The sequence below is a fragment of the Atractosteus spatula genome, chromosome 15 (assembly GCF_055471065.1).
Source record: "Atractosteus spatula isolate fAtrSpa1 chromosome 15, fAtrSpa1.hap1, whole genome shotgun sequence".
NCBI lineage: Eukaryota > Metazoa > Chordata > Actinopteri > Semionotiformes > Lepisosteidae > Atractosteus > Atractosteus spatula.
This window is the reverse complement of record NC_142720.1, coordinates 1-25,022: the sequence shown is the minus strand read 5'-3', so window position 1 is coordinate 25,022 and position 25,022 is coordinate 1. Positions and strand designations below refer to the sequence as shown.

The 25,022-nt window shown below is 58.0% G+C and overlaps 7 non-coding genes and 3 pseudogenes across 7 annotated transcripts; all 10 read left to right on the top strand.

Annotated features, from left to right (window-relative positions):
• Window positions 1–122: 122 nt before the first annotated feature.
• LOC148819742 (U2 spliceosomal RNA) lies at window positions 123–313 on the top strand. Its single transcript, XR_016094291.1, has one exon. It is a non-coding gene; the product is annotated as a U2 spliceosomal RNA (small nuclear RNA).
• Window positions 314–1,090: 777 nt separating this feature from the next.
• LOC148819741 (U2 spliceosomal RNA) lies at window positions 1,091–1,281 on the top strand. The gene has a single exon (XR_016094230.1). It is a non-coding gene; the product is annotated as a U2 spliceosomal RNA (small nuclear RNA).
• Window positions 1,282–7,655: 6,374 nt separating this feature from the next.
• LOC148819740 (U2 spliceosomal RNA) lies at window positions 7,656–7,845 on the top strand. The gene has a single exon (XR_016094286.1). It is a non-coding gene; the product is annotated as a U2 spliceosomal RNA (small nuclear RNA).
• Window positions 7,846–8,632: 787 nt separating this feature from the next.
• Window positions 8,633–8,823, top strand: LOC148819739 (U2 spliceosomal RNA). The gene has a single exon (XR_016094229.1). It is a non-coding gene; the product is annotated as a U2 spliceosomal RNA (small nuclear RNA).
• Window positions 8,824–14,936: 6,113 nt separating this feature from the next.
• On the top strand, window positions 14,937–15,143 carry LOC148819738 (U2 spliceosomal RNA; annotated as a pseudogene).
• A 777-nt stretch (window positions 15,144–15,920) lies between these two features.
• Window positions 15,921–16,111, top strand: LOC148819737 (U2 spliceosomal RNA). The gene has a single exon (XR_016094228.1). It is a non-coding gene; the product is annotated as a U2 spliceosomal RNA (small nuclear RNA).
• Window positions 16,112–16,904: 793 nt separating this feature from the next.
• LOC148819736 (U2 spliceosomal RNA) lies at window positions 16,905–17,095 on the top strand. Its single transcript, XR_016094227.1, has one exon. It is a non-coding gene; the product is annotated as a U2 spliceosomal RNA (small nuclear RNA).
• A 777-nt stretch (window positions 17,096–17,872) lies between these two features.
• LOC148819735 (U2 spliceosomal RNA) lies at window positions 17,873–18,063 on the top strand. Its single transcript, XR_016094226.1, has one exon. It is a non-coding gene; the product is annotated as a U2 spliceosomal RNA (small nuclear RNA).
• Window positions 18,064–23,897: 5,834 nt separating this feature from the next.
• LOC148819734 (U2 spliceosomal RNA) lies at window positions 23,898–24,098 on the top strand (annotated as a pseudogene).
• Window positions 24,099–24,889: 791 nt separating this feature from the next.
• LOC148819733 (U2 spliceosomal RNA) lies at window positions 24,890–25,022 on the top strand (annotated as a pseudogene; the record flags this gene model as incomplete).

Here is a 25,022-nt window from a genome sequence, read left to right as displayed (position 1 = left end):
TGATCTTGACTGTGGAGTGTAATATCATATGGGGTGTTGCTATTGTTCCAAGGGGGGGCTGATTTGTTCTTTTTGTTTGAATGGTGGAAATGTTGTTGTTGTCTTACCTTGGTGTGTTGTAGTTTGTTATTTTTGTAATAAAAACATAAAAAAAAAAAAATCTGTTCTTATCAGTTTAATATCTGATACGTCCCCCATCGGGGGACCACATATTAAACGGATTTTTGGAACAGGGAGCTGGATCAGGAGCTTGCTCCGTCCTCTCCACGCATCGGCCCGGTATTGCAGCGCCTCCGGGAACGGTGCACTACCTTCTCTCAGCGGTGAAAAGACAGACGTAGCTAGCAAGCAAGCGAGGTGGACCGGAGCTCCTTCCTCTCCGGTCTCGTCTCTCGTCCATCTGTGCGTCTCTGTGTCTCTCTCTCTCCCCCTCCCCGTTCCCGTGCTCCCTCCGTGCACTTTCCCGCGCCTCGACTCTCTCGGCAAGCAGGCCGGCCCCCTTTTCGGCTCCCGTGCGTTTTCCCTCCAAAAAACTTAGTTTTTTCCTCCTTTTTCCAGGGAGGCAGGCGTGGCTTGTGTGTGTGTGTGTGTGTGTGTGTGTGTGTGTGTGTGTGTGTGTCCCCGTCCTTGCAGGCGGGCCCCTTTCGACAGCCGGCCGTTTTCCCTCCAAAAAACTTAGTATATACACCTTTTCTTTCTTTTTTTCGGCAGGCAGGCAGGTGTGTGTGTGTCCCCGTCCCTCCCGAGAGAGCGCTGCCCCTTGCCTCTGCCCGCAGGTGCCGACGGTCCGCTTTCGCTTGCAGCTCACTCGGCACGGCTGCTGCTGGTGGGAGGGGCCTAAGCTAAGGAGGCCGGCCGGCTGGCGCCCCCCGCGGCTGCGGTCGTTGTCGGGCCGTTGACAGGAGATCAAAGAGCAGGGCCCCCGCCCGGGACTGGCGGGCAGGCAGGCGAGCAAGCAGGCAGGCAAGAGAGGGGGAGAGCGGAGTCCGGGCGGCCGGCAGCCGCGTGCGGACCGGGCTCCAGAGGCGTCGGCCTGCGCCGCTGCGCGCCAGCCGGACGCCCGCGCGCCCGCCCAAGGCCGGCGTCGGGCATCGCTTCTCGGCCTTTTGGCTAAGATCAAGTGTAGTATCTGTTCTTATCAGTTTAATATCTGATACGTCCCCCATCGGGGGACCACATATTAAACGGATTTTTGGAACAGGGAGCTGGATCAGGAGCTTGCTCCGTCCTCTCCACGCATCGGCCCGGTATTGCAGCGCCTCCGGGAACGGTGCACTACCTTCTCTCAGCGGTGAAAAGACAGACGTAGCTAGCAAGCAAGCGAGGTGGACCGGAGCTCCTTCCTCTCCGGTCTCGTCTCTCGTCCATCTGTGCGTCTCTGTGTCTCTCTCTCTCCCCCTCCCCGTTCCCGTGCTCCCTCCGTGCACTTTCCCGCGCCTCGACTCTCTCGGCAAGCAGGCCGGCCCCCTTTTCGGCTCCCGTGCGTTTTCCCTCCAAAAAACTTAGTTTTTTCCTCCTTTTTCCAGGGAGGCAGGCGTGGCTTGTGTGTGTGTGTGTGTGTGTGTGTGTGTGTGTGTGTGTGTGTGTGTGTGTGTGTGCCCCGTCCTTGCAGGCGGGCCCCTTTCGACAGCCGGCCGTTTTCCCTCCAAAAAACTTAGTATATACACCTTTTCTTTCTTTTTTTCGGCAGGCAGGCAGGTGTGTGTGTGTCCCCGTCCCTCCCGAGAGAGCGCTGCCCCTTGCCTCTGCCCGCAGGTGCCGACGGTCCGCTTTCGCTTGCAGCTCACTCGGCACGGCTGCTGCTGGTGGGAGGGGCCTAAGCTAAGGAGGCCGGCCGGCTGGCGCCCCCCGCGGCTGCGGTCGTTGTCGGGCCGTTGACAGGAGATCAAAGAGCAGGGCCCCCGCCCGGGACTGGCGGGCAGGCAGGCGAGCAAGCAGGCAGGCAAGAGAGGGGGAGAGCGGAGTCCGGGCGGCCGGCAGCCGCGTGCGGACCGGGCTCCAGAGGCGTCGGCCTGCGCCGCTGCGCGCCAGCCGGACGCCCGCGCGCCCGCCCAAGGCCGGCGTCGGGCATCGCTTCTCGGCCTTTTGGCCAAGTTCCGACGATACGTGGCATGACCGCGGTCCGAGGACTTGTCAAAAGGTGAAGACGACGAAGGCGAGGAGGAGAAGGAGAAGACGACGAACGGCGGAACCAGACCAGACCAGACGGGCGGATCCTTACCACCAGAAGACCGGAGCAGACGTCCACCAAAGGTCACCACGGGTAGTCGCCCTGGGTTGAGCCCAGGGGGCGAAGTGGGGCCTCCAAGATGACGGCGGTCGGCGGTGGTGAGCGGGCCCGCGGTCCGGCGGCTGTGCACCCTCTGTCCCGTGAGGGGCTGATGCGGTGCACAGTGCGCTTTGTGGTGAAGGATGCGGAGAGGAAGAAGGACTGGATGAACCGTGAGCGGTTTGAACGAGTGGTCCTGATGAAGGCTTTGGGGATCGAGTTGAAGGACATCGATTGTTTGCAAGACTTCCCGGTTCGAGGGATTTACGACCTGTCTCTCGCGAGCGACGAACTTTGTGAGAAGGCTTGGGAGAGAGTGTGCGAGGGAAAGGAGGTGGCTCCACTTAATGAGTTCCTGATAGAGCCGTTGTTCGCCAGGGAACTCAGGACTTTGACAATTCATTTGTTTAACCACCGGGTACCAGAAAGGGACATAATTACCTTTTTATCCAGGTTCGTGGATGTCCAGGGAGAAGGCCAGAAAGATTTAGACGTCCTCAGAGTGTGGACTGGTAAGAGGCGCTATACGGTGAGGCTGAGACCTAAGCCGTCTGAGGGCGAGGGTGTGGTTCACCCCCCGGCTTATTTTTCAATAGGGCCTAATAGGGGTTACCTCTTTTACCCGGGCCAACCTGTGACATGTAAGAAATGTTTTCAGAGAGGACATGTGGCTATGAACTGTCCCGGTGGTGTGTGTCGAAAGTGTAAGGCCACAACTCATGACACAAAGGATTGCACCAAGGTTTTGACATGTGACCTATGTGGGGCAGAAGGCCATGTTTACAGGGTCTGTCCGAGGAAGAGCCGGAGTTTTGCAGATGTGGTGCGGACCTCGGCGGAGGGCTCGAGGGGAGACGAGACCAGACCACCGCAGAAGGCTGCGACCACCCAGAGGCCTTGTGCAGACGTAAGAGAGGACAGAGGCGATAGACCAGAGGAGCCAGCAACGGCGACCGAGGTACCTGAAGAGGCGCGTCCGGGGACCTCATCATGGGCCGAACAGGTGGAGGAGGCAGAATCGGGGTCGCCGGAGTGGTCCATCCAGCCGAGCAGGGCCACAAAGAGGAAGTCGGCGGCTGAAAAGAGAAGAATGAGGTCTGACGTGTGCTTATTTGAGACGGTGACCAATCGTTTCCAGGTCCTAGATTCCGAGGAGGACTCGGAAACCAGCGACGTCGAGGTCCAGAAGGTAGAAGATGGAGAGAGTGGACAGAGAAGGCCGAGACGTAAAAAGGCGATTGCTGTAAAGAGGGCGAGGGGGGAGGGTAAGAAAGGGGGTAGGAAGGAGGAAGGGGTGGAGGAGGGTGTAGAGGGGGAAGGGGAAGGGGAAGGGGGCAGGGAAGGGGGGGGTGGGGAGGAAGGGGAACAGAGGGAGGGGGGTGAAGAGCTGGGTAAGGAGGCTGACCCCTTGGAAGCCTCAGCCGCGGTTAGTACGCTCGATGACCCCATACCCCCGGGCCAAGGGGACATAGTGGTGGAACAGGAAGTTTCTGTTTCGGAGACCTCAGAACAGTCCGGGAAAGACGGCGGTACCCACCTTCTGACCTCCGATGATCCTGGGGTAAGTCCATCATCCCTGGGGGAGGGGTCCCCGCAGGTTCCAAGTGGGATGGAGAATGTCCTTAGCCCTATCGGAATACAAAGTGACTTTAGTTTGGGAGACGGATTACAGCTGCGGACTCCTTTTGATCCAACATGAGTCGCACAGTATGTACGGTTAACGCCAGAGGGCTTAAAAATCATGTTAAGCGGATTGGCGTCTTTAAATATTTAGAAGCGCGCCAATTCGGCTTTTGTTTCCTGCAGGAGGTACATTTAGGCACGAGAGGTGATATTGCCACCTTTAAGAGAGATTGGGTTAAAGGGGAGTCTTGGTGGAGCGTAGGGGGAGTGCACTCGTCTGGAATTGGGATCCTTTGTGGAACCCCGAATTTCACGGCTAACGATGTCAATATCATAGTCCCGGGAAGGCTTATGGTCGTAGATGGTGTATGGGACGGACTGCAGGTCCGTCTGATAGCTGTCTACGGGCCTGCCGAAAGGCGGCTCCAGGCGGCGTTTTTAAGAGATCTTGAGCCACATCTGTTTACTAATAGGGTGGTGGTGATGGGAGGGGATTTTAATATGGATGTGTGTGACGTGAGTGGTGCGAGTGTGGGTAGTTTTAAGGAATTAATATCACGGTTTTATTTAAAGGACGGTCATAAAGATCTTAGTCAGAGAGGGAGAATGCACACATGGAGTAACGGAAGGGGTGTTTTTAGAAGACTGGATTATATCTTCACCACCCTGCGTGGGTTGACACAGGCGGTACAGGTTACCCCGGTTTGGTTTTCAGATCATCTGTTGCTGTCGGTTGATCTGATACCAGATGGTATGGACCCTAAATCAAATTACTGGAAGCTGAACACGAAAGTGTTATTGGAAGCCGATTATCAGAGCATGATAGTTGCGCTTTTGGAACGCTTCCAGTTACAGAGGGGGAGGTACCCGACAGCGGTTCTTTGGTGGGAGGCCTGTAAAAGGGCTATCTCCAAAGCTTCTATTTCCTACTGTTGCCAAAAGAAAGTAGCAGAGAGAAGAGAGCTTGAGAGATTGCAGCAGGAACTTGAAGATCTGTATGTGGCTTCCAACCAGGGCGGTGCTTTTGATATGGCAAAAGTTTCAGAGCTCAAGCTCAGGCTGAAAGAACTTTGGTTAGAGCAAGCGAAGGATTTTTTGTTTAGGCTTAAGGGCACCCTGATGGAGGGCGAGGAGAAGTGCTCAGCTCAGTTCTTCGGCTCGGTCCGAGCCAGACAGAAGAAGACTCTCTTTGAGGGTCTGAGGAGAGAAGATGGGTCCATTGTCAGAGATATAGAAGGCATGGTGAGGTGTGCAACTAATTTTTACAGGTTTTTATTTTCAGAGAAACCAGTGGATGCGAGCTTGTGGGATGAGTGGTTGGTGGGTTTCGACAGGAAGACGGTTGGTGTGGAAGGTGTGTGTGGGGATCTAACATTGACGGAGATAGGAGAAGCCATTGGTGGCTTGCGAAAAGGTACTACCCCTGGGATTGACGGGCTTCCTACAGATTTTTATGTCACCTTCCGGGACTGGTTACTACCGGTGCTGTTGGAGGTCTATAATGAAGTCCTGAAGGAGGGAGAGTTAGGAAGAACGATGAGGACTGGTATCATGTCTCTGGTTTATAAGAAAGGGGATAAAGAAGATCTGGAGAACTGGAGGCCGATCCAATTACTCTGCACCGATTATAAGATCTTGGCCAGAGTATTGGGGAGACGGCTGAGGAAGGTGATGCCGGATCTGGTGAGTAGGGATCAAACCTGCAGTGTGGAGGGCAGAAACGTAAAGTGGAACCTGCAGTTGATCAGAGACGTGATAGAATGGGTGGAAGACAGGAACCTTGAGATGATGCTTGTGAACCTTGATCAGAACAAGGCTTTCGATCGGGTACATCACACTTTCCTTTGGGAGGTGATGGAAAGAGTGGGGTTGGACGAAGGCTTCATTAGATGGATCAAGGTTTTGTATAACAATGTCATCTCAAGGGTATGCATTAATGGTAAGCTAGGCATGGGTATTCCAGTCAGGTGCGGGGTGAGGCAAGGATGCCCTCTGTCCCCCTTATTGTACGTGCTCTACATAGAACCCTTTCTACATCTGATTCGAGGTGATCCCCGGGTGGAAGGGGTGGTGGTCCCGGGGAGTGGGGGAGCACAGGCAAAAATAGCTGCCTATGCGGACGATATTTCGTTGTTTCTTACCACTGACAGCAGTCTTTCACAAGTACTACAGATAGTAGAGAGTCAGACCAGAGGGACAGGTGCTTTTTTGAACACGTCAAAATGTACTGTTAAATATTTTGGCAAGTGGAAAGAACGACAAGATGTGGCGGGTGGTCTTACCTTGGTGACGGGGCCGGTGAAGATTTTGGGAGTTCTCTACCATACACAGGACTCGGCCAGGATCAATTGGGACCTGAGGATGGGGAAGGTTAAGCAAAAGATGGGCCTGTGGTTGAATAGGTCGCTGACATACACGGGGAAAGTGCTAGTTTTAAAGGTGGACGTACTGCCACTGCTGCTTCACTTGGCCTGCGTGTTCCCCCTGCCTGCTCGGCTCCGCCGAGACCTGGTGAGGGCGGTCTTCCACTTCGTTTGGAGTGGAACGCATGAGTATATAAGGAGGGCGGACATGTGCAGGCCAGTGGAGGGGGGTGGTAGGGCTGTTCCGGACTTCCCGTTGAAGTTAGACACTATTTTCATTGCAAATCTGTGTAAAACCCTATACGAAGACCCGGATCACCTCTGTGTTTGTTTTATTCGTTTGTGGTTCGCAGCTACGATGAAACACCTGGTAGTGTGGACGAACACAACGCCGAAGGCACAAAAGCTGCCTTGGCATTATAGGCATGCTGTGGTGTGGCTCCAGAAACATCCGGAGTTCAGGAAGGGCTTGGGTTCAACGGACCATAGGCAAATGTATAGGGTTATTATGGAGAAGGGGGAACCTGCGGTCGTGGGGGTGTCGGAGGAGGAGTGGAGGCAGATCCAGCCGGTGGGTCTAGAACACAGACTCAAGGACCTCAACTGGCGGTTGCTCTGGAACAGGTTGCCCGTGAGGGACACGCTCCACAGGCATGGATTGTCCAGGCAGGACAAGTGCCCGCATCCCGACTGTTCTGAGGTGGAGACCCTACTACATGTATTCTGGGGTTGTGTTTTCGCCCAAAGGGTGTGGGGTCACTGCGAGGAGCTCTTGCAGAAAGTCGCCCTTGATTTTGTTTTAACGAGCCGGGTGGTGATTCGAGGAATAAAGGGAGCGAGGAAATGGAACAAAGAATTTTTGTTATGGTTTATACTAAGTTTAGTTAAGTTTTATATATGGGCAGCTAGGAAGGAGCGGGTGGAGCACGGCGGTAGTGTTACAGCCGTGTCGGTAATTTGTAAAGTCAAAAACGATGTCAGCAGACGTGTCCGGTGGGACATCCTGAGGTGGGGTTTTGCAGCGGCAAAAGAAAGGTGGAAGGGGTTAATTTCTTTGGGGTGTTGAATTGTTTTTCTGTGTATGGTTTTGTTTCTGTATTTCTTGGTTTTATAATAATAATGGAAATGTTGGGGATGGAGGAGGGATTAATTTTGCATACTGGGCGGGATTATGGTAATGTAAGGAATTTGTGTAAATATTTTCGGTGACTGTGTTTTGGAGGGTTTCTGTTTGAACTCATATGAATATTGTCTTATTTATACTTTGTGGCTTTCTGATTTTTGATCTTGACTGTGGAGTGTAATATCATATGGGGTGTTGCTATTGTTCCAAGGGGGGGCTGATTTGTTCTTTTTGTTTGAATGGTGGAAATGTTGTTGTTGTCTTACCTTGGTGTGTTGTAGTTTGTTATTTTTGTAATAAAAACATAAAAAAAATCTGTTCTTATCAGTTTAATATCTGATACGTCCCCCATCGGGGGACCACATATTAAACGGATTTTTGGAACAGGGAGCTGGATCAGGAGCTTGCTCCGTCCTCTCCACGCATCGGCCCGGTATTGCAGCGCCTCCGGGAACGGTGCACTACCTTCTCTCAGCGGTGAAAAGACAGACGTAGCTAGCAAGCAAGCGAGGTGGACCGGAGCTCCTTCCTCTCCGGTCTCGTCTCTCGTCCATCTGTGCGTCTCTGTGTCTCTCTCTCTCCCCCTCCCCGTTCCCGTGCTCCCTCCGTGCACTTTCCCGCGCCTCGACTCTCTCGGCAAGCAGGCCGGCCCCCTTTTCGGCTCCCGTGCGTTTTCCCTCCAAAAAACTTAGTTTTTTCCTCCTTTTTCCAGGGAGGCAGGCGTGGCTTGTGTGTGTGTGTGTGTGTGTGTGTGTGTGTGTGTGTGTGTGTGTGTGTGTGTGTCCCCGTCCTTGCAGGCGGGCCCCTTTCGACAGCCGGCCGTTTTCCCTCCAAAAAACTTAGTATATACACCTTTTCTTTCTTTTTTTCGGCAGGCAGGCAGGTGTGTGTGTGTCCCCGTCCCTCCCGAGAGAGCGCTGCCCCTTGCCTCTGCCCGCAGGTGCCGACGGTCCGCTTTCGCTTGCAGCTCACTCGGCACGGCTGCTGCTGGTGGGAGGGGCCTAAGCTAAGGAGGCCGGCCGGCTGGCGCCCCCCGCGGCTGCGGTCGTTGTCGGGCCGTTGACAGGAGATCAAAGAGCAGGGCCCCCGCCCGGGACTGGCGGGCAGGCAGGCGAGCAAGCAGGCAGGCAAGAGAGGGGGAGAGCGGAGTCCGGGCGGCCGGCAGCCGCGTGCGGACCGGGCTCCAGAGGCGTCGGCCTGCGCCGCTGCGCGCCAGCCGGACGCCCGCGCGCCCGCCCAAGGCCGGCGTCGGGCATCGCTTCTCGGCCTTTTGGCTAAGATCAAGTGTAGTATCTGTTCTTATCAGTTTAATATCTGATACGTCCCCCATCGGGGGACCACATATTAAACGGATTTTTGGAACAGGGAGCTGGATCAGGAGCTTGCTCCGTCCTCTCCACGCATCGGCCCGGTATTGCAGCGCCTCCGGGAACGGTGCACTACCTTCTCTCAGCGGTGAAAAGACAGACGTAGCTAGCAAGCAAGCGAGGTGGACCGGAGCTCCTTCCTCTCCGGTCTCGTCTCTCGTCCATCTGTGCGTCTCTGTGTCTCTCTCTCTCCCCCTCCCCGTTCCCGTGCTCCCTCCGTGCACTTTCCCGCGCCTCGACTCTCTCGGCAAGCAGGCCGGCCCCCTTTTCGGCTCCCGTGCGTTTTCCCTCCAAAAAACTTAGTTTTTTCCTCCTTTTTCCAGGGAGGCAGGCGTGGCTTGTGTGTGTGTGTGTGTGTGTGTGTGTGTGTGTGTGTGTGTGTGTGTGTGTGTGTCCCCGTCCTTGCAGGCGGGCCCCTTTCGACAGCCGGCCGTTTTCCCTCCAAAAAACTTAGTATATACACCTTTTCTTTCTTTTTTTCGGCAGGCAGGCAGGTGTGTGTGTGTCCCCGTCCCTCCCGAGAGAGCGCTGCCCCTTGCCTCTGCCCGCAGGTGCCGACGGTCCGCTTTCGCTTGCAGCTCACTCGGCACGGCTGCTGCTGGTGGGAGGGGCCTAAGCTAAGGAGGCCGGCCGGCTGGCGCCCCCCGCGGCTGCGGTCGTTGTCGGGCCGTTGACAGGAGATCAAAGAGCAGGGCCCCCGCCCGGGACTGGCGGGCAGGCAGGCGAGCAAGCAGGCAGGCAAGAGAGGGGGAGAGCGGAGTCCGGGCGGCCGGCAGCCGCGTGCGGACCGGGCTCCAGAGGCGTCGGCCTGCGCCGCTGCGCGCCAGCCGGACGCCCGCGCGCCCGCCCAAGGCCGGCGTCGGGCATCGCTTCTCGGCCTTTTGGCTGCGATCTTGGTACGTGGCTTGACCGCGGCCAAGGGAACACCAGAAGACCGTGGAAGAGAACACCGGAGGAGAGACTGCCGGAGAGGACTGCGCTATTGGATTGCCTGGATTTTGGACCTCGGATTTCGTTTGGATTTCGTTTGGATTGCGTTTCGGATTGCGGTTGGATTTCGATTTGGATTGGACGTTTTTGGACCCCGGCTTTGGTGAGTAGGCTGCTTCGGCAGCCGAAAAGGCTGCGTTGCGATGGCTGCGGACCCTGGGGCAGCGAGGAAGGCGGAGGAGGGTCCCAACATTCGCAAGACCATCCGCTTCATTTGGAAGGCGGATGGGGAGATGCCGGGAAGGGATGCCTTCGAGGAAGAGGTACTGTTTGGTGTCTTGCATTTAGAAGTCACGGAGATTAAATGTTTACAGGGGAATCGGGTGCTACGGTTCATGGATCTTTCTTTTGTGACGGAAAAGGGGCATCACCATGCTACGGAGCAGGTAATTGCAGCCCAAAGGGATGGTAAGCTGGAGAACTATACGTGTGTGGGGTTGCAGAGTGATAACGAGAGGATGGTGATCCTCCACATGTTCGATCCCTTTATGCCGGACTGTGATGTCACCACCTTCCTCCGTCGCTATGTGGAGGTCCTGGAGCCACCGAAGCTCATTATAGATCGACGTCGGGTTTGGACGGGGAAGAGGCAATATCGCGTCGAGCTTCGGAAGGACCCCAGATCCCCGGGAGGATTCGCCCACCCGCCTGCCACCTTTGCAATCGGAACAGGTAGGGGGTACCTGTACTACGGGAATCAGCCGGTCTTTTGTCGTAAGTGTCGGGAGTATGGGCACCGGGAGGCCGATTGTAAGGTGACGGAATGCAGGAAGTGCAACAAGCGGGGCCACGAGACACGGTATTGCCCAATTAAAGAATGCTCGCTGTGTGGCGTCACTGGGCATTTGTACCGTGACTGCCGTCGCAGGAATGCCGATTTTAACAAGGATTTCTATGAAGGTGAAGGCCTGGCAGCAGGGGAGAGCGGGGCAGAGGACAGCGAAGCGGGAGACGGTGGAGAGGACGGCCAGGCTGAAGCCAGAGGAGCCCCTGGGAAAGGGGTGGAAGAGAACGAGTGGCAGACGGTGGGGAGGCCGAGGCGGAAGGGGAAAGGGAAGGCACGGAGACAGGAGACAGAGGACGACCCGCAGGAAGGACCATCGCGGGACGTTGCACCCGTTAGAGGGAGCTGGGCGGACATTGTGAAGGAAGGACCTGCCCGGGCAGAAGCTGGGACATCTGCAGCTCCAGAGCCGGCAGATGAGGAGGGGATGGCGTATCGGGCAGCCGTGACGATGGGACGATCCAGGAAACGGGCACAGGCTGGTAAGGGACAGACGGAATCGGAGGACAAGAAGAAGAAGAGGTCCGGGGGCCGCCGGCCGGAGGTGGTGGTGGACCAGGAGTTTGTGGAGGACCAGGAGGAGATGGAAGCGGAGGTTGAGCCGGAGCCGGTTCAGAGTGACCAGGAGCCAGAGAGCAGCGCAGGTACCCTCCCCCCGGGGCAGGGTGCCGGGAAAGTGGCTTGGAGTTCACTCCCGGCCCTACAAGCTACTGGGGATGAGGGGAGCCCGATGACGATCTACCAGGCCAGCACGCCCGGCCTTGTCCTGGACACCGGCCTTGATCCTGACCCCGGGCCTGATTTAGACCCTGGGCCTGTTTATGACACGAGCCTGAGACCCGACCCCGACCCCGACCCGAGCTTTTGCGTGGGCCCAGGCGTGAGCCCGGTCCCAGCGGTCACCCTTATGGGTGACTCGGACAGCGAGAGCTTGGGAAGCATAACAGGGGTGGAGCACCTGTCTAGCTCTAGCCCTGGTGGGGAAATGGAGAGTGACAGCAACCCAGAGCCGTAATGACCTTCACGGTAGCCACAGCTAACGTGAGGGGATTGCGGAACCAGGTAAAGCGGGTTGGTGTTTTCCGAGACCTGTCCCGAAGACGGTTTGACATTTGTTTTGTGCAGGAGGCCCATCTGAAGGACCAGGAGGATGTGCAGCTTTTCCAGAAGGAGTGGACGCAGGGACCCTCGTGGTGGAGCGTCGGGGGGGTAAACTCCTCCGGCGTGGGCATCGTGTGCGGTTCCCCAGTTTTCTCCGCCCAGGTGGTCAGCTCTGTGGTCCCCGGCCGTCTGCTGGTGGTTGACGGGACTCGGAGAGGAGTTAAGACCAGACTGCTTGCAGTATACGCCCCGGCAGACAGGCGGCAGCAGGGGGCCTTCCTGAGAGATCTGGAGCCCCTGTTGTACACAAATAGGGAGCTGATCATTGGTGGAGACTTCAACATCGACTTGGGGGACGCACACGGCGAGGGCGTCCACTTACTTCAGTCCTTGATCACGGGGTTTGGCCTGAGGGACGGGTTCCGCGACGTCGCACACCACACTTGGGACAACGGAAGGGGAATCTTCAGGCGCCTGGATTACGTGTTCACCACAGCAAACTGGGCAACCCTGAGCAGGCAAGTGACCCCCACCTGGTTTTCAGATCATTGTGTGTTAATGGTCTCCTTCGGTGTCGAGGACCCCCGCTTCCAGGCAGGTTACTGGAAGCTGAATAGACAAGTTCTACAGGAGGCGAGATATCGGAGGAAGATCATTACAGTGCTACGGGACTACGAGGAGAGGAGGAAGTCCTTCAGCTCGGCAGTGTACTGGTGGGAGTCCTGCAAGCGTACCATCTCGGTCGTGACAAAGAGGTACTGTAAGATCCGCCGAAGCTTGGACGAACATCAGTGCACTAAGCTCCAGGAAGAGCTGGAGGTACTCTACGCACAATTGAACCAGGGGGGCACCTTCAATGGCGAGCGGGTCACTCAGATCAGGAGCCTGCTTAGGGGTAAGTGGCTGCAGTGGGCCAGAGATTTTCTTTTCAGATTGCGGGGAGTCTGGAGGGAAAGCGATGAAAGCTGCTCAGCCCAGTTCTTCGGCGCCGTGAGGAGGCAGCAAGAACGCAGCCTCTTTGAAGGCGTCCGGAGGGCGGACGGGTCTGTAGTCACTGACATACCCGGGATGTTGGAGTGTGCCACGGAGTACTACAACGCCTTGTTTGACGAGAAGGAGACCGACCCCAGCATCAGGAATGGGATCCTGGGCGGGGTGGAGAAGACGGTAGGCGACCCCGCTGCATTATGCGGGGCAGTGTCAGGGGCAGAGATCAGATCTGCCTTGCTGGGTATGAGGAAGGGCACTGTCCCTGGCATCGACGGCCTGCCGACGGATTTCTACCTCGCCTTCTGGGACCACCTGGAGCCGTTCCTGGTGCAGGTGTTCAACGAGGTGTTGGACCGTGATGGACTCGGGCCTACTATGAAGATCGGCATCATCTCTCTGATTCACAAGGGAGGCGACAAGACAGACCTGGGCAACTGGCGGCCGATCCAGCTCCTGTGTACCGACTACAAGCTCTTGGCCAGGGTGCTGGGCGGCCGCCTGAGAGCAGTGATGCCGGTCTTGGTGAAGGCTGACCAGACGTGTGGGGTGGCAGGACGCAAGATCAGCTGGACCCTGCAGCTGATCCGTGACGTCATCGCGTGGGTGGAGGATAGAGGCCTGCCACTCCTGCTGGTGAGCCTGGACCAGACCAAGGCCTTTGACCGGGTTCATCACGGAATTCTGTGGGCACTCATGAAGAGGAAGGGTCTGCCGGACCAGTTTGTCGGCTGGATTCAGACCCTTTACAACGGCGTGACATCCCGGGTATGTGTCAACGGAGCCCTAGGTGAACGTATTCCAGTGCGGTGTGGTGTGCGACAGGGCTGTCCCCTCTCGCCCTTGTTGTATGTTGTCTTTATAGAGCTCCTCCTAGACCGGCTGAGGAGAGACCCGGAGGTGGACGGGATCCCAGTGCCAGGTGGAGGTGGGCAGGTGGCGAAGATCGCCGCGTATGCTGACGACGTCACGCTCTTCCTGGGCTCTGAGAGGGGCTTGGGGAGAGCTCTCAGCATCGTGGAGGATTTCTCCAAGGGCACCGGCGCTCGACTGAACAGGGCCAAAAGCCTAGTGAAGGTATTTGGGACCTGGCCGAGCGCACCGAGAGACTTTGGTGGGTTGACACTGACGGATGGACCGGTGAAGATCTTGGGGGTCAGTTTCCACACCGTGGACCCCGGGAGTCTCAACTGGGAGGCCAGGTTCCGGAAGACCAACCGGAAGCTAGGCCTTTGGCAATCACGATCTTTAACCTGGATTGGGAAAGCGCTGGTGCTGAAGTCGGAGATCCTGCCTCTGCTACTCCACCTGGCGGTAGTGTACCCCCTACCTATCAGGCGGAGGAAAGAACTGGTGAGGGCTATTTTCAGGTTTGTCTGGGGACATACGTATGAACGGATCAAGAGAACCGACATGTACCGGCCCCTGGCTGACGGGGGGCGAGGGATCCTTGATTTCCCGACGAAGTTGGACTGTGCCTTCGTGGCGAGCCTCTGTACGGTCCTGCACGGGAACCCACCCCATGTGTGCGGTCGGTTTGTGAGCCTTTGGCTCGCGGCGAGCATGCGACACCTGACTGTCTGGTCCAACACGACCCCTAAAGCCGAGCGGCTGCCATTGCACTACCGCCATGCGGTGCGGTGGCTGCGGGCACATCCGGAGGTGAAGGAAGGACTGTGCTCCCTGAACCATAGGTTGAGCTACAAGATGGTGATGACGACAGAGAGACCAGCGATCCCGGGTGTGTCCAGTACCATCTGGCAGCAGGTGCAGCCGAAAGGTCTGGACAATAAACTTAAGGACTTGAACTGGCTCGGCGTATGGGGTCGTATGACAGTCAGGGCAGTGATGCATGCACACGGGCTATCACAGCAGAGCCTGTGCCCGCGACACGGCTGTGCGAGGGAGGAAACGGTGAGTCATGTCTTTTGGGAGTGTGGGTTTGCCCAGAGAGTCTGGAGTTCGTGCAGGACCCTTTTCACCCAGGTAAGCCCCGATTCTCCTGTAACAAGAGCAGTCATCGTGAAAGGACTACCGGGAGTGAGAGCCTGGAACCGGACATTTCTCCTGTGGCTTCTAATCAGCTTAGTCAAGGCCTTTCTGTGGGACGCTCGAACCGACTTGATAAAGCATGGAGTGGAAAAGCCGGCTTCGGGGATTCGAAGAAGACTGGAAGAAGAAATAACGAGGAGAGTGCGATGGGACATTTTGAAATGGGGCTTTGATGCGGCGAAAGAGCGTTGGAAGGACCTGTGCACGGGACGTTAGTGTTTTTTTTTTTTTTTTTTGTGTAGGGTGGTAGTGTCTGGGTAGTTATGGGTGATGTGTGATTGTTTTTTAACCCAAAAAAAAAAAAAAAAAAAAAAAAAAAAAAAAAAAAAAATCTGTTCTTATCAGTTTAATATCTGATACGTCCCCCATCGGGGGACCACATATTAAACGGATTTTTGGAACAGGGAGCTGGATCAGGAGCTTGCTCCGTCCTCTCCACGCATCGGCCCGGTATTGCAGCGCCTCCGGGAACGGTGCACTACCTTCTCTCAGCGGTGAAAAGACAGACGTAGCTAGCAAGCAAGCGAGGTGGACCGGAGCTCCTTCCTCTCCGGTCTCGTCTCTCGTCCATCTGTGCGTCTCTGTGTCTCTCTCTCTCCCCCTCCCCGTTCCCGTGCTCCCTCCGTGCACTTTCCCGCGCCTCGACTCTCTCGGCAAGCAGGCCGGCCCCCTTTTCGGCTCCCGTGCGTTTTCCCTCCAAAAAACTTAGTTTTTTCCTCCTTTTTCCAGGGAGGCAGGCGTGGCTTGTGTGTGTGTGTGTGTGTGTGTGTGTGTGTGTGTGTGTGTGTGTCCCCGTCCTTGCAGGCGGGCCCCTTTCGACAGCCGGCCGTTTTCCCTCCAAAAAACTTAGTATATACACCTTTTCTTTCTTTTTTTCGGCAGGCAGGCAGGTGTGTGTGTGTCCCCGTCCCTCCCGAGAGAGCGCTGCCCCTTGCCTCTGCCCGCAGGTGCCGACGGTCCGCTTTCGCTTGCAGCTCACTCGGCACGGCTGCTGCTGGTGGGAGGGGCCTAAGCTAAGGAGGCCGGCCGGCTGGCGCCCCCCGCGGCTGCGGTCGTTGTCGGGCCGTTGACAGGAGATCAAAGAGCAGGGCCCCCGCCCGGGACTGGCGGGCAGGCAGGCGAGCAAGCAGGCAGGCAAGAGAGGGGGAGAGCGGAGTCCGGGCGGCCGGCAGCCGCGTGCGGACCGGGCTCCAGAGGCGTCGGCCTGCGCCGCTGCGCGCCAGCCGGACGCCCGCGCGCCCGCCCAAGGCCGGCGTCGGGCATCGCTTCTCGGCCTTTTGGCTAAGATCAAGTGTAGTATCTGTTCTTATCAGTTTAATATCTGATACGTCCCCCATCGGGGGACCACATATTAAACGGATTTTTGGAACAGGGAGCTGGATCAGGAGCTTGCTCCGTCCTCTCCACGCATCGGCCCGGTATTGCAGCGCCTCCGGGAACGGTGCACTACCTTCTCTCAGCGGTGAAAAGACAGACGTAGCTAGCAAGCAAGCGAGGTGGACCGGAGCTCCTTCCTCTCCGGTCTCGTCTCTCGTCCATCTGTGCGTCTCTGTGTCTCTCTCTCTCCCCCTCCCCGTTCCCGTGCTCCCTCCGTGCACTTTCCCGCGCCTCGACTCTCTCGGCAAGCAGGCCGGCCCCCTTTTCGGCTCCCGTGCGTTTTCCCTCCAAAAAACTTAGTTTTTTCCTCCTTTTTCCAGGGAGGCAGGCGTGGCTTGTGTGTGTGTGTGTGTGTGTGTGTGTGTGTGTGTGTGTGTGTGTGTGTGTGTGTGTGTGTCCCCGTCCTTGCAGGCGGGCCCCTTTCGACAGCCGGCCGTTTTCCCTCCAAAAAACTTAGTATATACACCTTTTCTTTCTTTTTTTCGGCAGGCAGGCAGGTGTGTGTGTGTCCCCGTCCCTCCCGAGAGAGCGCTGCCCCTTGCCTCTGCCCGCAGGTGCCGACGGTCCGCTTTCGCTTGCAGCTCACTCGGCACGGCTGCTGCTGGTGGGAGGGGCCTAAGCTAAGGAGGCCGGCCGGCTGGCGCCCCCCGCGGCTGCGGTCGTTGTCGGGCCGTTGACAGGAGATCAAAGAGCAGGGCCCCCGCCCGGGACTGGCGGGCAGGCAGGCGAGCAAGCAGGCAGGCAAGAGAGGGGGAGAGCGGAGTCCGGGCGGCCGGCAGCCGCGTGCGGACCGGGCTCCAGAGGCGTCGGCCTGCGCCGCTGCGCGCCAGCCGGACGCCCGCGCGCCCGCCCAAGGCCGGCGTCGGGCATCGCTTCTCGGCCTTTTGGCTAAGATCAAGTGTAGTATCTGTTCTTATCAGTTTAATATCTGATACGTCCCCCATCGGGGGACCACATATTAAACGGATTTTTGGAACAGGGAGCTGGATCAGGAGCTTGCTCCGTCCTCTCCACGCATCGGCCCGGTATTGCAGCGCCTCCGGGAACGGTGCACTACCTTCTCTCAGCGGTGAAAAGACAGACGTAGCTAGCAAGCAAGCGAGGTGGACCGGAGCTCCTTCCTCTCCGGTCTCGTCTCTCGTCCATCTGTGCGTCTCTGTGTCTCTCTCTCTCCCCCTCCCCGTTCCCGTGCTCCCTCCGTGCACTTTCCCGCGCCTCGACTCTCTCGGCAAGCAGGCCGGCCCCCTTTTCGGCTCCCGTGCGTTTTCCCTCCAAAAAACTTAGTTTTTTCCTCCTTTTTCCAGGGAGGCAGGCGTGGCTTGTGTGTGTGTGTGTGTGTGTGTGTGTGTGTGTGTGTGTGTGTGTCCCCGTCCTTGCAGGCGGGCCCCTTTCGACAGCCGGCCGTTTTCCCTCCAAAAAACTTAGTATATACACCTTTTCTTTCTTTTTTTCGGCAGGCAGGCAGGTGTGTGTGTGTCCCCGTCCCTCCCGAGAGAGCGCTGCCCCTTGCCTCTGCCCGCAGGTGCCGACGGTCCGCTTTCGCTTGCAGCTCACTCGGCACGGCTGCTGCTGGTGGGAGGGGCCTAAGCTAAGGAGGCCGGCCGGCTGGCGCCCCCCGCGGCTGCGGTCGTTGTCGGGCCGTTGACAGGAGATCAAAGAGCAGGGCCCCCGCCCGGGACTGGCGGGCAGGCAGGCGAGCAAGCAGGCAGGCAAGAGAGGGGGAGAGCGGAGTCCGGGCGGCCGGCAGCCGCGTGCGGACCGGGCTCCAGAGGCGTCGGCCTGCGCCGCTGCGCGCCAGCCGGACGCCCGCGCGCCCGCCCAAGGCCGGCGTCGGGCATCGCTTCTCGGCCTTTTGGCTAAGATCAAGTGTAGTATCTGTTCTTATCAGTTTAATATCTGATACGTCCCCCATCGGGGGACCACATATTAAACGGATTTTTGGAACAGGGAGCTGGATCAGGAGCTTGCTCCGTCCTCTCCACGCATCGGCCCGGTATTGCAGCGCCTCCGGGAACGGTGCACTACCTTCTCTCAGCGGTGAAAAGACAGACGTAGCTAGCAAGCAAGCGAGGTGGACCGGAGCTCCTTCCTCTCCGGTCTCGTCTCTCGTCCATCTGTGCGTCTCTGTGTCTCTCTCTCTCCCCCTCCCCGTTCCCGTGCTCCCTCCGTGCACTTTCCCGCGCCTCGACTCTCTCGGCAAGCAGGCCGGCCCCCTTTTCGGCTCCCGTGCGTTTTCCCTCCAAAAAACTTAGTTTTTTCCTCCTTTTTCCAGGGAGGCAGGCGTGGCTTGTGTGTGTGTGTGTGTGTGTGTGTGTGTGTGTGTGTGTGTGTGTCCCCGTCCTTGCAGGCGGGCCCCTTTCGACAGCCGGCCGTTTTCCCTCCAAAAAACTTAGTATATACACCTTTTCTTTCTTTTTTTCGGCAGGCAGGCAGGTGTGTGTGTGTCCCCGTCCCTCCCGAGAGAGCGCTGCCCCTTGCCTCTGCCCGCAGGTGCCGACGGTCCGCTTTCGCTTGCAGCTCACTCGGCACGGCTGCTGCTGGTGGGAGGGGCCTAAGCTAAGGAGGCCGGCCGGCTGGCGCCCCCCGCGGCTGCGGTCGTTGTCGGGCCGTTGACAGGAGATCAAAGAGCAGGGCCCCCGCCCGGGACTGGCGGGCAGGCAGGCGAGCAAGCAGGCAGGCAAGAGAGGGGGAGAGCGGAGTCCGGGCGGCCGGCAGCCGCGTGCGGACCGGGCTCCAGAGGCGTCGGCCTGCGCCGCTGCGCGCCAGCCGGACGCCCGCGCGCCCGCCCAAGGCCGGCGTCGGGCATCGCTTCTCGGCCTTTTGGCGAAGATCAGAGGTCGAGGGAGAGACGAACGAGGACAACACTACAGGACTGCGCCTTTGGATTGTTTTTTGGATTTGAACCCGGATTGCCTTTTGGACAACGTTTTCTTGGATTTTGGACGTCGGTACCTTGGTTTTGGTTGTTTTGGGCTGCTTGCAGCCGAAAGGCTGCTCTCCACGATGGCTGCGGATCCCGGGGAACCGAGGAGGGCCGGGAAGGAGCCGAGCGTGAGATGGACCATCCGTCTCAACTGGAGGGAGGATACGGAGATGCCTGGGAGAGAGGAAATAGAAGACGAGATTTTGTTTGACCTGTTGGGGGTAAGCGTTGCAGAGCTGAAATGTGTGCAGGGGAACCGGGCACAGAAGTTCATGGACGTCACCTTTGCGAATGTTGGCAGTTACAGACAGGCGGTGAAGAAGTGTCAGCAAGCCATCGAGGACGGGAAGATGCGTGAGTACGAGTGCGGTGGCCTGAAGGGAGATAACAAACGGTGGGTGGTGGTGCATATGTTTGAGCCCTTTATTACTGACACCGATGTTACAGCTTTTCTTCGTCGGTACGTTGAGGTGCGGAGTGGGCCCTATGTTATTCAGGACACCCGGAAGGTCTGGACCGGCAAAAGGCGTTATGAGGTCGAACTGCGTCAGGATATGCGATCTAGAGATGGTTTCTCCCACCCACCAGGCACCTTCGCCATCGGCTCAGGTAGGGGGTACCTGTATTATTATGACCAGCCGGATTTCTGTCGAAGGTGTCGGGGTTTTGGACACAGAGAGGGGACGTGCCAGGCAACGGAGTGTGGGCGGTGCCAGTCCCGGGCCCACACAACACGGAACTGCGACATTAAGGAGTGCTCCCTGTGCGGCAACACTGGGCACCTATACCGGCAGTGCGTGAAGAGAACTGCGGAGTTCAACAGGGTGGTGTACGAGGGCGGAAGGCTGGCAGGAGAGGACAGTGAGGGTGATGACGGGCCGGAGAGCAGCAGTGCCCCCGGTGGAGGAAAGAAGGGAAAGGGAGGACAGCAAAAACCGGTGGAAGAAGAGCGGCAGGGGGAGGACGAACAGCCGGGAACGTCACGGGAGGTTGAGGACGACGAGGGAACCTGGGCATCTGTGGTGAAGGCGGGGCGCCGCGCAAGGGCGAGGGGAGCGCCGGCTCCTCCGCCACCAGCAGTGGAGGAGAAGGTGGTGCCCCTACAGGGCAAGAGGGCGAAGAAAATGAAGAAGAGAGTGGGAGAGAAACAGCAGCGGCAGGAGACTCAGGAGAAGAAGAAGAAGACAGTCGAGGGGGAAGACGTGGAGGAAGATCAAGCCGAGGTAGCCGACCCTGAGAGGATGGAGGAGGAGGCAGGGTACCTGACTACCTCGAGCGACTCGGAGTCCGACACGGACGGAGAATCCCTCCCTGCTGGACAGGGATCCGGGCCAGGACCAACACCAATGGGCACATTTTCGGTGGTGAAGGACATGACGGAGGAAGGCAGCCCGCTGTTTACCTGCCAGCCGGGCACGCCCACCCCCGAACAAGGACTCCAAGACAGCCCCTGTGAAGTCGGATATATGTCCACCGACGACTCTTCAGGGAGTATAGCAGGGACAGCAGGCTCCCCCGAGCAAAGCCCCGGGGAGGAGATGGAGAGTGACGCTAACCCGCACGACCCGCCATGACCCTCGCGGCGGCAACGGTCAACGTGAGGGGTTTGAGGAAGCAGGACAAGAGAGTGGCAGTTTTTCGATACCTGTCTCAGAGGCACCTGGACGTGGTCTTCCTGCAGGAAGTCCACCTTAAGGACCTCAACGACGTGAGGACCTTTCAGAGGGAGTGGAGGAAGGGTCCTTCGTGGTGGAGCGTCGGAGGGGTGAACTCCACCGGCGTCGGCATCTTGTGTGGCTCGCCAGGTTTCGTCGTCCAGTCGGTCAGCTCGGCAGTCCCCGGACGTCTGCTGGTGGTGGACGGGATCTGGAGGAAAACAAGGATCAGGTTAATCAGCGCGTACGCCCCAGCAGACAGACGACAGCAGGGTGCTTTCTTGAAAGACCTGGAGCCCCTGCTGTATACCAACAGGGAGCTGATCGTGGGCGGCGATTTCAACATCGACCTGGGAGACGCACGCGGCCAGGGAGTTCATCTCTTGAGGTCCTTGATCGAAGACTTCGGCCTTAAAGACGGGTTTCGAAACGTCGCACACCACACGTGGGATAACGGGAGAGGGATCTTCCGGCGTTTGGACTACATCCTCTCTACTGTAAAGTGGAAAGTCCTGAGCAGGCAAGTGACCCCCACCTGGTTCTCGGACCATCGGCTGCTGTCGGTCTCTTTCGGTGTTGAGGACCCCGGCTTCCAGGCTGGGTACTGGAAGCTGAACAGACAAGTTCTGCAGGAGGCGAGATATCGGAAGAAGATCGAGTCAGTGTTGAGGGATTTTGAGAAGAGGAGGGAGCTCTTTAGCTCCTCGGTGCACTGGTGGGAATCGTGCAAGGAGACTCTCGCGACGGTCACCAAGCGTTACTGCTGGATCCGGCGGAGTCTGGAGGAACGCCAGTGTGCCCACCTTCAAGAAGAACTCGAGGCGCTGTACGAGCAGCTGAACCAGGGGGGCGCTTTTGACAGCGAAAAGATTGCTAGCGTCAGGAGCCGGCTCAGAGACCAGTGGCTGCAGAGAGCGAAGGACTTTCTTTTCAGACTGCGAGGAGTGTGGAGAGAAGGGGAAGAACGATGCTCGCCCCAGTTCTTCGGCGCTGTGAGGAGACGGCAGGAGCGGTGTCTCTTCGAGAGCATCCAGCGCGAAGACGGGACTGCAGCCACGGACATACCCGGGATGGTAGAGTGCGCCACAGGTTTCTACACGTCTCTGTTTCAGGAGAAGGAGATCGACTCCAGCATCAGGGAGAAGCTCCTGGAAGGTGTGGAGAGGGTGGTGGACGACACCTCCACTCTGGTCGGACCAGTGTCAGGGGCAGAACTGAAAAAAAGCAATGCTTGGATTGAAGAAGGGCACTGTCCCTGGCATTGATGGACTACCGACAGAGTTCTACGCCACCTTCTGGAGTCATCTGGAGCCCTTCTTGGTGCAGATCTTCAATGAGGCTCTGAACAGTGAAGATCTGGGCCTCTCCATGAGGACCGGGGTCATCTCGCTGATCCATAAAGGCGGAGACAAGGCGGACCTGAGCAATTGGAGGCCGATCCAGCTCCTGTGCACGGACTATAAGATCTTGGCCAGGGTGCTGGGCGGCCGTCTGAGGTCGGTGATGCCGGAGCTGGTCGGGGCGGATCAGACATGTGGCGTGGCAGGCCGGAAGATCAGCTGGAACCTGCAGCTGATCCGGGACACCATCGCCTGGGTTGAAGATAGAGGCCTGCCGCTCATGCTGGTGAGCCTGGACCAGGCAAAGGCGTTCGACCGGGTCCACCATGGAATCCTGTGGGCGCTCCTGCGGAGGAAGGGTCTGCCTGACGGGTTTGTCAGGTGGATCAAGGCGCTATACATCGGCGCGAAATCCCGGGTATGTGTGAACGGAGCAGTAGGGAGGAGTATCCCAGTAAGATGTGGTGTGCGACAGGGCTGTCCGCTGTCACCCCTGCTATACGTCACTTACCTCGAACTCCTGCTTGACCAGCTGCGGAAGGACCCCATGGTTAAAGGAATACAGGTGCCAGGTGGAGGTGGGCAGGAGGCCAAGATTGCCGCCTACGCGGACGACATCACCCTCTTCCTGAGCTCCGAAAGAAGCTTGGGGAGAGTACTAGAGATCGTGGAGATGTACTCCAAAGGCACCGGCGCCCAACTGAACCGCGCCAAGAGCCTGGTGAAACTGTTTGGAGCCTGGTCTAATGAACCGCGGATCGTCGGGGGACTGACAAGGACGACGGACCCGGTGAAAGTCTTGGGGGTCCTTTTTCACACCACGGACCCCTCGGGCTTGAACTGGGAGGCCAGGTTCCGAAAGGTCAACCAGAAGCTGGGCCTTTGGCAGCGACGACACCTAACATGGATCGGGAAGGCGCTGGTGTTGAAGGTGGAAATCCTGCCCCTGCTGCTCCACCTGGCAGTAGTATACCCCCTACCTGCGAGGAAAAGGAAGGAACTCGCACGAGCCGTCTTCATTTTCGTGTGGGGGCACTCGTACGAACGCATCCGAAGGAAGGACATGTGCAGGCCCGTCGAAGATGGGGGCAGGGGGATCTTGGACCTCCCAACAAAGCTGGACTGCGCCTTTGTGGCAAGCCTGTGCGTGGTCTTGCACAGCAACCCGCCTCATCTGTGCAGCCGTTTCGTGAGCCTCTGGCTCTCAGCTCACATGCGACACCTGACCGTCTGGAGCAACACGACTCCAAAGGCCGAGCGACTCCCACTGCACTACCGCCACGCAGTGCAGTGGCTGCGGGCACACCCGGCGGTGAGGGACGGTACAACTGCGCTGAGCCACAGAGACCTGTATAGTACCGTCATGGAGGAGGACAGGCCAGCGATCCTGGGTGTGCCCAGGGACACCTGGCAGCAGGCCCAACCTAAGGGCCTGGATAACAAGCTAAAGGACTTGAACTGGCTCGGTATATGGGGTCGGATGACGGTCAGGGCGGTCATGCATTCGCATGGCCTGTCCAGACAGAGCCAGTGCCCGAGACAAGGCTGCGCAGCAGAAGAAACAGTACATCATGTCTTCTGGGAGTGTGGGTTTGCACAGAAGGTGTGGAGGTCCAGCCAACACCTTTTCAAGCAGGTGGGTTTGGAATTCCCCTTGTCCCTAGCATTGGTGATGAAAGGAGTGCCCGGTTCCAGAAGATGGAATGTACGCTTTCTCCTCTGGTTACTGATCAGCCTAATCAAGCTCTGCGTGTGGGAGGCGCGGACGGAACTGGTCAGGCACAACATTGAGACACCAGTCCCAGGCATCCTCCAGAAAGTGAGAAGAGACGTGGTAAGACGGATCCAATGGGACGTCAAGCGCTGGGGATTCGCAGCGGCTAAGGAGCGCTGGAAGGACTTGATCACGTGGTGTTAAAGGTGGTGGGTAGTTTAAAGATTTAAGCACTTTTTTGTACTGTTTTCTAATAAAAACATAAAAAAAAAAAAAATCTGTTCTTATCAGTTTAATATCTGATACGTCCCCCATCGGGGGACCACATATTAAACGGATTTTTGGAACAGGGAGCTGGATCAGGAGCTTGCTCCGTCCTCTCCACGCATCGGCCCGGTATTGCAGCGCCTCCGGGAACGGTGCACTACCTTCTCTCAGCGGTGAAAAGACAGACGTAGCTAGCAAGCAAGCGAGGTGGACCGGAGCTCCTTCCTCTCCGGTCTCGTCTCTCGTCCATCTGTGCGTCTCTGTGTCTCTCTCTCTCCCCCTCCCCGTTCCCGTGCTCCCTCCGTGCACTTTCCCGCGCCTCGACTCTCTCGGCAAGCAGGCCGGCCCCCTTTTCGGCTCCCGTGCGTTTTCCCTCCAAAAAACTTAGTTTTTTCCTCCTTTTTCCAGGGAGGCAGGCGTGGCTTGTGTGTGTGTGTGTGTGTGTGTGTGTGTGTGTGTGTGTGTGTGTGTGTGTGTGTGTGTCCCCGTCCTTGCAGGCGGGCCCCTTTCGACAGCCGGCCGTTTTCCCTCCAAAAAACTTAGTATATACACCTTTTCTTTCTTTTTTTCGGCAGGCAGGCAGGTGTGTGTGTGTCCCCGTCCCTCCCGAGAGAGCGCTGCCCCTTGCCTCTGCCCGCAGGTGCCGACGGTCCGCTTTCGCTTGCAGCTCACTCGGCACGGCTGCTGCTGGTGGGAGGGGCCTAAGCTAAGGAGGCCGGCCGGCTGGCGCCCCCCGCGGCTGCGGTCGTTGTCGGGCCGTTGACAGGAGATCAAAGAGCAGGGCCCCCGCCCGGGACTGGCGGGCAGGCAGGCGAGCAAGCAGGCAGGCAAGAGAGGGGGAGAGCGGAGTCCGGGCGGCCGGCAGCCGCGTGCGGACCGGGCTCCAGAGGCGTCGGCCTGCGCCGCTGCGCGCCAGCCGGACGCCCGCGCGCCCGCCCAAGGCCGGCGTCGGGCATCGCTTCTCGGCCTTTTGGCTAAGATCAAGTGTAGTATCTGTTCTTATCAGTTTAATATCTGATACGTCCCCCATCGGGGGACCACATATTAAACGGATTTTTGGAACAGGGAGCTGGATCAGGAGCTTGCT